At 43.6% G+C, this 8,493-nt stretch overlaps 1 long non-coding RNA gene across 1 annotated transcript; it reads right to left on the bottom strand.

The window, feature by feature from the left end:
* Positions 1-1,003: 1,003 nt before the first annotated feature.
* On the bottom strand, positions 1,004-7,486 carry LOC122460361. Its single transcript, XR_006281622.1, has 3 exons — positions 7,328-7,486; positions 6,565-6,665; positions 1,004-1,107 (listed from the first exon to the last, which is right to left on the bottom strand). It is a non-coding gene; the product is annotated as an uncharacterized LOC122460361 (long non-coding RNA).
* Between the last annotated feature and the right edge of the window lie 1,007 nt (positions 7,487-8,493).

The raw sequence follows: 8,493 nt of genomic DNA, 5'->3' as shown, positions 1-8,493 counted from the left end.
AAAGTTAGCACATCTATATTAAGACCTTTTACCCAGAAAGCAAAGTTGACCTATGTCATGTTACCTAAATAGATAAGTATCCACACATATGTCTAGGACCTTTTATCTAGACCAATAGACAATGGAAAAATGGCATGGGGGGGGTTCAATTTGTACCCACAGACTTAACAGGTACACCACAAGGAAACTTATGTGCGTATATACATGTCATCAATACGCACAAACATACTAGCCTCTGGAGAAAGCATACCCTAACATTTTGTGGGTGAGGAATGAAATTTGGGCATAGGAGGAAGGATTTCTGGCACTTGTCTCCTATAAAAGAGGTGACCCACCTCGCTAGAGTACTCCACTCTATCTTACTTACTTTCACTCACTCTTTCTATTTTATTCTATCTACTAGGACTACTATTATTAGTAGGCTATACTTGTTCTTCTTAAACTTTAAGTTTCAAGGGAACTAGGCTAAGCTTGGTTTCCCTAAGTTTTATTCTTCATTTGTTTATTAGGTTTTGATTTTAAGTTTAGGTTAGTCAAGTAAATCCTAAGTTAGCTTTGATAGCTCTTAGTATTAGTTTCTTCTAAGCACTGCATCCCTCATTCAAGAATTGAGGAATCTGAACCACAAGCTGATCCTGTGTCTCTTACCACCAGGTTATCAAGGAAGGGTGTGAATATATTAACCAAAGCTTTGTAGCATATAATACTATATTACCATATGTATCTTTTGAACAACAGTAAAGTAATTGTAACTTTGTAACTCTGAGTATTTTACCATTTACTTACTATTATTGATTTTAATAAAAAGTCTTTAAGGCTATATCTGTCTCGATGTGAGCTTACGGTCCTACCCCCAAGAGTCCTTTGTAAATTCTGTGGAGCCTGATTCGGGACAAGAACTTTTATCTTCTGATCAAACCGATTGGTGAGCCTAAAACACATACTATTAATATATATTAATTAATTAAATTAATTAAATCATCATCAGTGCATCCTAAATCAGGCTGCGCTGGGTCTTTCAGTAGTCCCTTTCTGAGTTTTCTGTTCCAGTTCCAAATCAGAATGTGGTTGCAATGCTGAGTGCCACAGCCTCAAATGTTTAGGTGCCTAGAAAAATCAAAGGAACAATCTTGTGATCCACAAAGCCTGAGTTAGGTTCCTAGATTTCCTATAAAAATAGGAGAGATCGGCACTTTAGAATGCAATCCACAAAAACCAGCATGATAGGTGGCTCCCCACACAAGCCAGTGAGTGGAAGATGCCAACAACAGGGCTGTATACTACATCCCTCCTTCAGAGATAGGCATTTAAATCCAGGCTGTAGAGAGGCACATCTCTCTGATTAGCAATCCATGAACAGGAACGCGCTGCCTGGAGTCAGGCAGTTTAGGTGCCTAAGGTATTTCTTGCAGCACTGTGTTAGATGCCTGCCTCACTCCACACAAAGCCACTAGATTCATAGATACTAAGGTCAGAAGGGACCATTCTGATCATCTAGTCCGACCTCCTGCACAGCGCAGGCCACAGAATCTCACCCACCCACTCCTATGAAAAACCTCACCCATGTCTGAGCTATTGAAGTCCTTAAATCATGGTTCAAAGACTTCAAGGAGCAGAGAAGCCTCCCTCAAGTCAACCATGCCCCATGCTACAGAGGAAGGCGAAAAACCTCCAGGGCCTCTCCAATCTGCCCTGGAGGAAAATTCCTTCCCGACCCCAAATATGGCAATCAGCTAAACCCTGAGCATATGGGCAAGATTCACCAGCCAGATACCCAGGAAAGAGTTTTCTATAGTAACTCAGATCTCATCCATCTAATATCCCATCTCAGGGGATTTGGCCTATTTACCCTGAATATTTAAAGATCAATTATTTACCAAAATCCCATTATCCCATCATTCCATCTCCTCCATAAACTTATCGAGTAGAATCTTAAAACCAGATAGATCTTTTGCCCCCACTGCTTCCCTTGGAAGGCTATTCCAAAACTTCACTCCTCTGATGGTTAAAAACCTTCGTCTGATTTCAAGTGTAAACTTCCTGGTGGCCAGTTTATACCCATTTGTTCTTGTGTCCACATTGGTGCTGAGCTGAAATAATTCCTCTCCCTCTCCTGTATTTATCCCTCTGATATATTTATAGAGAGCAATCATATCTCCCCTCAATCTTCTTTTAGTTAGGCTAAACAAGCCAAGCTCCTTAAGTCTCCTTTCATAAGACAAGTTTTCCATTCCTCGGATCATCCTAGTAGCCCTTCTCTATACCTGCTCCAGTTTGAATTCATCCTTTTTAAACATGGGAGACCAGAACTGCACACAGTATTCTAGGTGAGGTCTCACCAGTGCCTTGTATAACGGTACTAAAACCTCCTTATCCCTACAGGAAATGCCTCTCCTGATGCATCCCAAAACCGCATTAGCTTTTTTCACAGCCATATCACATTGGCAGCTCATAGTCATCCTATGATCAACCAATACTCCAAGGTCTTTCTCCTCTTCCATTACTTCTAATTGATGCATCCCCAACTTATAGCTAAAATTCTTGTTATTAATCCCTAAATGCATAACCTTACACATCTCACTATTAAATTTCATCCTATTACTATTACTCCAGTTTACAAGGTCATCCAGATCCTCCTGTATAATATCCCGATCCTTCTCCGAATTGGCAATACCTCCCAGCTTTGTATCATCTGCAAACTTTATTAGCACACTCCCACTTTTTGTGCCGAAGTCAGTAATAAAAAGATTAAATAAGATTGGTCCCAAAACCGATCCCTGAGGAACTCCACTGGTAACCTCCCTCCAACCTGACAGTTCGCCTTTCAGTAGGACCCGTTGCAGTCTCCCCTTTAACCAATTCCTTATCCACCTTTTGATGTTCATATTGATCCCCATCTTCTCCAATTTAACTAATAATTCTCCATGTGGCACAGTATCAAATGCCTTACTGAAATCTAGGTAAATTAGATCCACTGCATTTCCTTTATCTAAAATATCTGTTACTTTTTCAAAAAAGGAGATTAGGTTGGTTTGGCACGATCTACCTTTTGTAAAACCATGTTGTATTTTGTCCCATTTACCATTGACTTCAATGTCCTTAACTAATTTCTCCTTCAAAATTTTTTCCAGGACCTTGCATACTACAGATGTCAAACTAACTGGCCTGTAGTTACCCGGATCACTTTTTTTTCTCCTTTCTTAAAAATAGGAACTATATTAGCAATTCTCTAATCATTCGGTACTATTCCTGAGTTTACAGATACATTAAAAATTCTTGCTAATGGGCTTGCAATTTCAGGTGCCAATTCCTTTAATATTCTTGGATGAAGATTATCTGGGCCCCCTGATTTAGTCCCATTAAGCTGTTTCAGTTTCGCTTCTACCTCTGATATGGTAATATCTACCTCTATATCCTCCTTCCCATTTGTCATGCTACCATTATCCCCAAGATCCTCTTTAGCCTTATTAAAGACTGAGGCAAAGTATTTGTTTAAATATTGGGCCATGCCTAGATTATCTTTAACCTCCACTCCATCCTCAGTGTTAAGCGGCCCCACTTCTTCTTTCTTAGTTTTCTTCTTATTTATATGGCTATAGAACCTTTTACTATTGGTTTTAATTCCCTTTGCAAGGTCCAACTCTACTCGACTTTTAGCCCGTCTCACTTGATCCCTACATGTTCTGACCTCAATTAGGTAGCTTTCCTTGCTGATCCCTCCCATCTTCCACTCCCTGTATGCTTTCTGCTTCTTCTTAATCACCTCTCTACGATGCTTGCTCATCCAGCTTGGTCTACAACTCCTTCCTATGAATTTTTTCCCCTTTCTTGGGATACAGGCTTCCGATAGCTTCTGCAGTTTTGATTTAAAGTAATCCCAGGCCTCCTCTACCTTTAGATCCATAAATTCTTCAGTCCAATCCACTTCCCTAACTAATTTCCTTAATTTTTGAAAGTCAGCCCTTTTGAAATCAAAAACCCTAGTTGCAGATTTATTTTAGTTAATCCTTCCATTTAGTTTGAACTGAATTAGCTCATGATCACTTGAGCCAAGATTGTCCCCTACAACCATTTCTTCTATGGAGGTCCTCGCTACTCACCAAAATTAAATCTAAAATGGCATCCCCTCTAGTCGGTTCAGCAACTACTTGATGAAGGAATCCATCAGCTATCGCATCTAGGAAAATCTGAGCCCTATTATTATTACTAGCACTGGTCCTCCAGTCTATATCTGGGAAGTTAAAGTCTCCCATGATCACGCAGTTTCCATTAGTATTTACTTTATTAAAGACATTAAAAAGGGCTCTATCCATATCCAAATTAGATCCCGGAGGTCTATAGCACACCCCAAGCACTATCGTAGGAGAGGCTTTACTAGTTTTCTTCCCCAATGTAATTTTTGCCCAGACAGACTCTGTCTTATCCATTGCATCGCTTCTTATTTCTTTACATTCTACCTCATCATTGATATACAATGCTACTCCACCCCCTTTACCTTTGTTTCTGTCTTTCCTAAACAGCACATACCCTTCAATACCTGTAGTCCAGTCATGACTACTATTCCACCATGTTTCTGTTATCCCTATAATATCTGGTTTCACTTCCTGCACCAGTAGCTCTAGTTCCTCCATTTTGTTACCTAGACTCCTCGCATTGGTGTACAAACATCTTAATTTTTGCTGTTTGGCCTCGCTCACATTTTGTACCCTATTAGGCACAGTCATTCTACATCCAGTATAACCTATTAGACTAGTATCCACACCGCCCTCACTCCTTATATACATTCTCCTACCCACGGCTGTATCCATTCTTACTTCATCTTCTTCCCTCTCAATGCTAAAATCTGGCGTGGAGATTTTCTGGACATCTCCCATCCATCTCCCCCCAATTCCTAGTTTAAAGCTCTCTTTATCAGTTCTGCCAGCCTCGATCCTAGAAGTCTATTTCCTTCCCTACTGAGATTAAGTCCATCCCAAGAGAACTGACCTCTGTCCATGAATGCCTCCCAGTGGTCATACATCCCAAAGCCCTCCTTATAGCACCAGTGCCTAAGCCATCTGTTGACAGTCATAATCTTGTCAGACCTTTGTTGCCCTTCTCTAGGAACAGGAAGGATCCCGCTTAAGATCACCTGAGCCTCCATTTCCTTAAGCGTCTTCCCCAGCCTAGCATAGTCTCCCTTAATACTTTCCAGCGAGAATCTAGACGTATCATTTGTTCCCACATGAAGGATAATTAGGGGATTCTTTCCCGCTCCCTTTAGGATCCTTTTCAACCTCAGGTCTACATCCCGTATCTTAGCACCCGGAAGACAGCACACCCTTCTGTTCTCAGGATCAGCTCTAGTTACAGGCCTGTCTTCTCAATAAAGAGTCCCCGATCACATAGACCTGCCTTTTCCTGGTGACAGTGCTATTCTCCAGTGTCTCCCCTGTTCTCTCTAGCTACAAGTTCTTTCCATTCCTATTTTCCCTTACAATCTTCTTCAACCCATCCGGTATCCTCCTGGGGCTCATATTTGGTGTAGTCTCCCATGACTCTTCCCCTTTTTCTATAGGGCTAGCGTCTCTTCTCTTCTTCCTTACCCTTCCACCTTCAGCGACTACCTGCTGAGCCCCTTCTTCATTTTCCAACTCTGCAATCCTGTTCCTAAGCTCTATTTCTCCTTCACTAGCCCGTCTTTTTCTCTGCCTGGTTCTTTGAGTCACATGTTTCCACTGACCACTTTCCTCATCCAGTCTCCCCTCAAAATTCCCCAGCCCTGCTTCCATCCGTGAGTGAGCTTTTCCCTTCAGATACCTCATATCTTTGCTCCATCATCTGCTCAAACCCCCTCCTAAACTCAACCAGAATTTCCACCTGCATCTCCAAACCTCGGATCTTTTCCTCCATCAGCTCTATCAGACGGCATTTCATGCAGACAAAACTCTTACCGGTTCCCCCCTCCAGGATCATGTACATACCACAGCTTCCACATCCAGTCATCCTCAATGTGTCTTTCACTGCAGGAGTCACTCCCACAGCTGCCTCTGTATCTGTCATCTCCTTCCCACCTAAATCCTGTTAATCTGGAAAACACAAGCCACACCAAAAAGACCACAACCCCCCAGCAAAAGCAAACCCCAAACAAGCACCACAATCCAAACTCCCCTTGCAAACTCCCACTCAAACTCCCCTGTTTAGAGCTCTCTTTGCTAGCTCCAGTGCCGCTGGCAGACTGGCTGGCTACCTTTATAGGGCCCCTAGTCAGAAGCCCCACCCCCTAGGCAGGGCTCAGCTGCTCTCCCAGCACAAAGCCCCACCCCCTAATCAGGCTCAGCTGCTCTCCCAGCACAAAACCCCACCCCCTAATCAGGCTCAGCTGCTCTCCCAGCACAAAACCCCTACACACACACACACACACAAATACAAATACTAAAAATACAAAACCAAGTACAACTACCTTCTCCTCCAACAGAACTCCCACTCAAACTCCCCTATTTAGAGCTCTGTTTGCTAGCTCCTGTGCCGCTGCAGCTGTCTGAGGATGTTGTGGTGGAGAAAGATCTGAACAGGGGCTCTTACTTCTCAGGAGAGTGCACTGAGCTATCCAATATTCTGATGTAGGGCTTCCTCAAGCTCTCCTATTTAAGCCATTCCACAATGGACAAATACTTAAATAATCCCTGCGCCAGAGAGAGAGAGAAAGAGAGAGCGAGACAGTGAGTGTCTATCCCAGGGGCTAGGACTCCCACCTCGGAGGTGGGAGCCCCCACATCCAGTCCTCCTGCTCCAATCACTCTTATTTATCCACATGGAATAGCTTCAACAGAAGAGATTCTGGGAACCTGTGGCAGGCCTGGTACCACACCGCCCCTTTGTGGCAGGGGTGAGATGGGGTGTCAGAACCTCATCACTCACAAGTTCACGTGTTTGCCTCTCTGTGGACGAATGGTTGTGGCCTAATGGCCTCCCTCCACACAATCACCCCTAGCGGCCAGGTAATTTACCCCCACGTGTCAGGGCAGTGTGGCCCAATGGCCAGGGTCCATATAACTCATTCCCCACATGGGAGCAATGCGGCCTAATGGCCAGAGTCCATACAATCCTCCTCTCAAGTGGGGTGGTGTTGCCTAGCAGCCAGAGTCCATAGAATTCCCGCAGTGCGGTGGGGGGGGGGTTGTAGGGGGACCCGGACCCGCTCTCTCCACCGGGTCCTGACCCAAGGCCCTGGTAGTGGCAATTTCCCCTTGCCACCAGCTTGGCGGGGATCCACTCATAACACGCCGAGCATCTCTGTGGCTCTAATGCAGTTTGCCTCTAAAAATTCCCCTGGGTCACTTCCTACCATAAACGCTGGGTTCCCCACTTCAGGCAGTTCTACGGGCTGTTCCCCTCCTGTAATGTACTATGTCTGGGTATCAGGGTCTGTCCTGGCTTGGCTAGCCTTCATATCCTGGTGCACTGGCTGTCCCCTTCTCAGGAGTTGGTGGCATGCCACCTTCCCCTCTGGCAGTCAGCCCAGACTGAGCAGCTCTGCAGACTTTTATACCTGTTCTCCAGTTGGAGCATGCCCAGCAGAGCTTCTGGGGTGTAGCTTTCTCTGCTAGGAAGGAAGAGTTAACCCCTGCAGTACCAGAGCAGGACCGCTCTGCCCCGTCACAGAGCCCCACATCAGAATGTCCCACAACTTGGTAGTTTGTGAACTCTCCTGAGAGATTGGAGAATCCTCTTTCCCTGTGGAAGAGGGGGGAATTGAACCTGGTTTTCCCACATCCCAGGCAAGCATTCTAATAACTGGAATGAAAGTCACAAGTAGGCTAGAAAGGACTGGATTTTTATTGGCAAATGTCAATAAACATCAATTTCTTAATGTACTCACAAACCAACCAAAATTTTTTCCCATAAATAATAATTGTAATTGACACATAGGCAAATAACCTGCTGCTTGAAAACTTTGATTTGATTGGTATATTTTGACATATGATGTTGACAATTTGAATTTTTATGTTTAACACACTTTAAAATTTTGAGTCTCAAAATCTATTGTCATTAAATAATTGTCTGAGCCCTCTATTTCTTATCTCCCCCAACTAATTTCCTGCAACTGTAAAAATTTAAATGGATAAACATAGAAAAAGAATTGCTTAAAAATAAAGATATCCACTGAAATTATTAAAAATAAAAATTGAATTGTGCCAAGCCTGGTTATAAAGTGGTGTCACCACCATTCCCACCTCCTCCTCAGTTTTGAATGGGCCGCAATCTGATAGCAGCCTTTGAGCACATCTACTAGATCAGGCCCTTTACATGACCTAGACATTCATCCACCTTCCTTTTTGGTTTGTGAATCACTCTGGGCTTAGGCGGGAGATAGGGGTCCATGCATAGAGTGAGGCAGCTAGATGTATGCTCAGAGGCAGAAGGAATATTGGCACCTAGGGAACTTTTACCCTTCAAAATCTAGTGCCTGAAATCACTTGGCTCCTACAGGATTGGGCAGGACTTTTGTGG

Source organism: Dermochelys coriacea, chromosome 5, assembly GCF_009764565.3.
Source record: "Dermochelys coriacea isolate rDerCor1 chromosome 5, rDerCor1.pri.v4, whole genome shotgun sequence".
NCBI classification, from domain to species: Eukaryota; Metazoa; Chordata; order Testudines; family Dermochelyidae; genus Dermochelys; species Dermochelys coriacea.
Note: the sequence above shows the minus strand (reverse complement) of the source record. Positions and strands in the feature narration are given on the sequence as shown.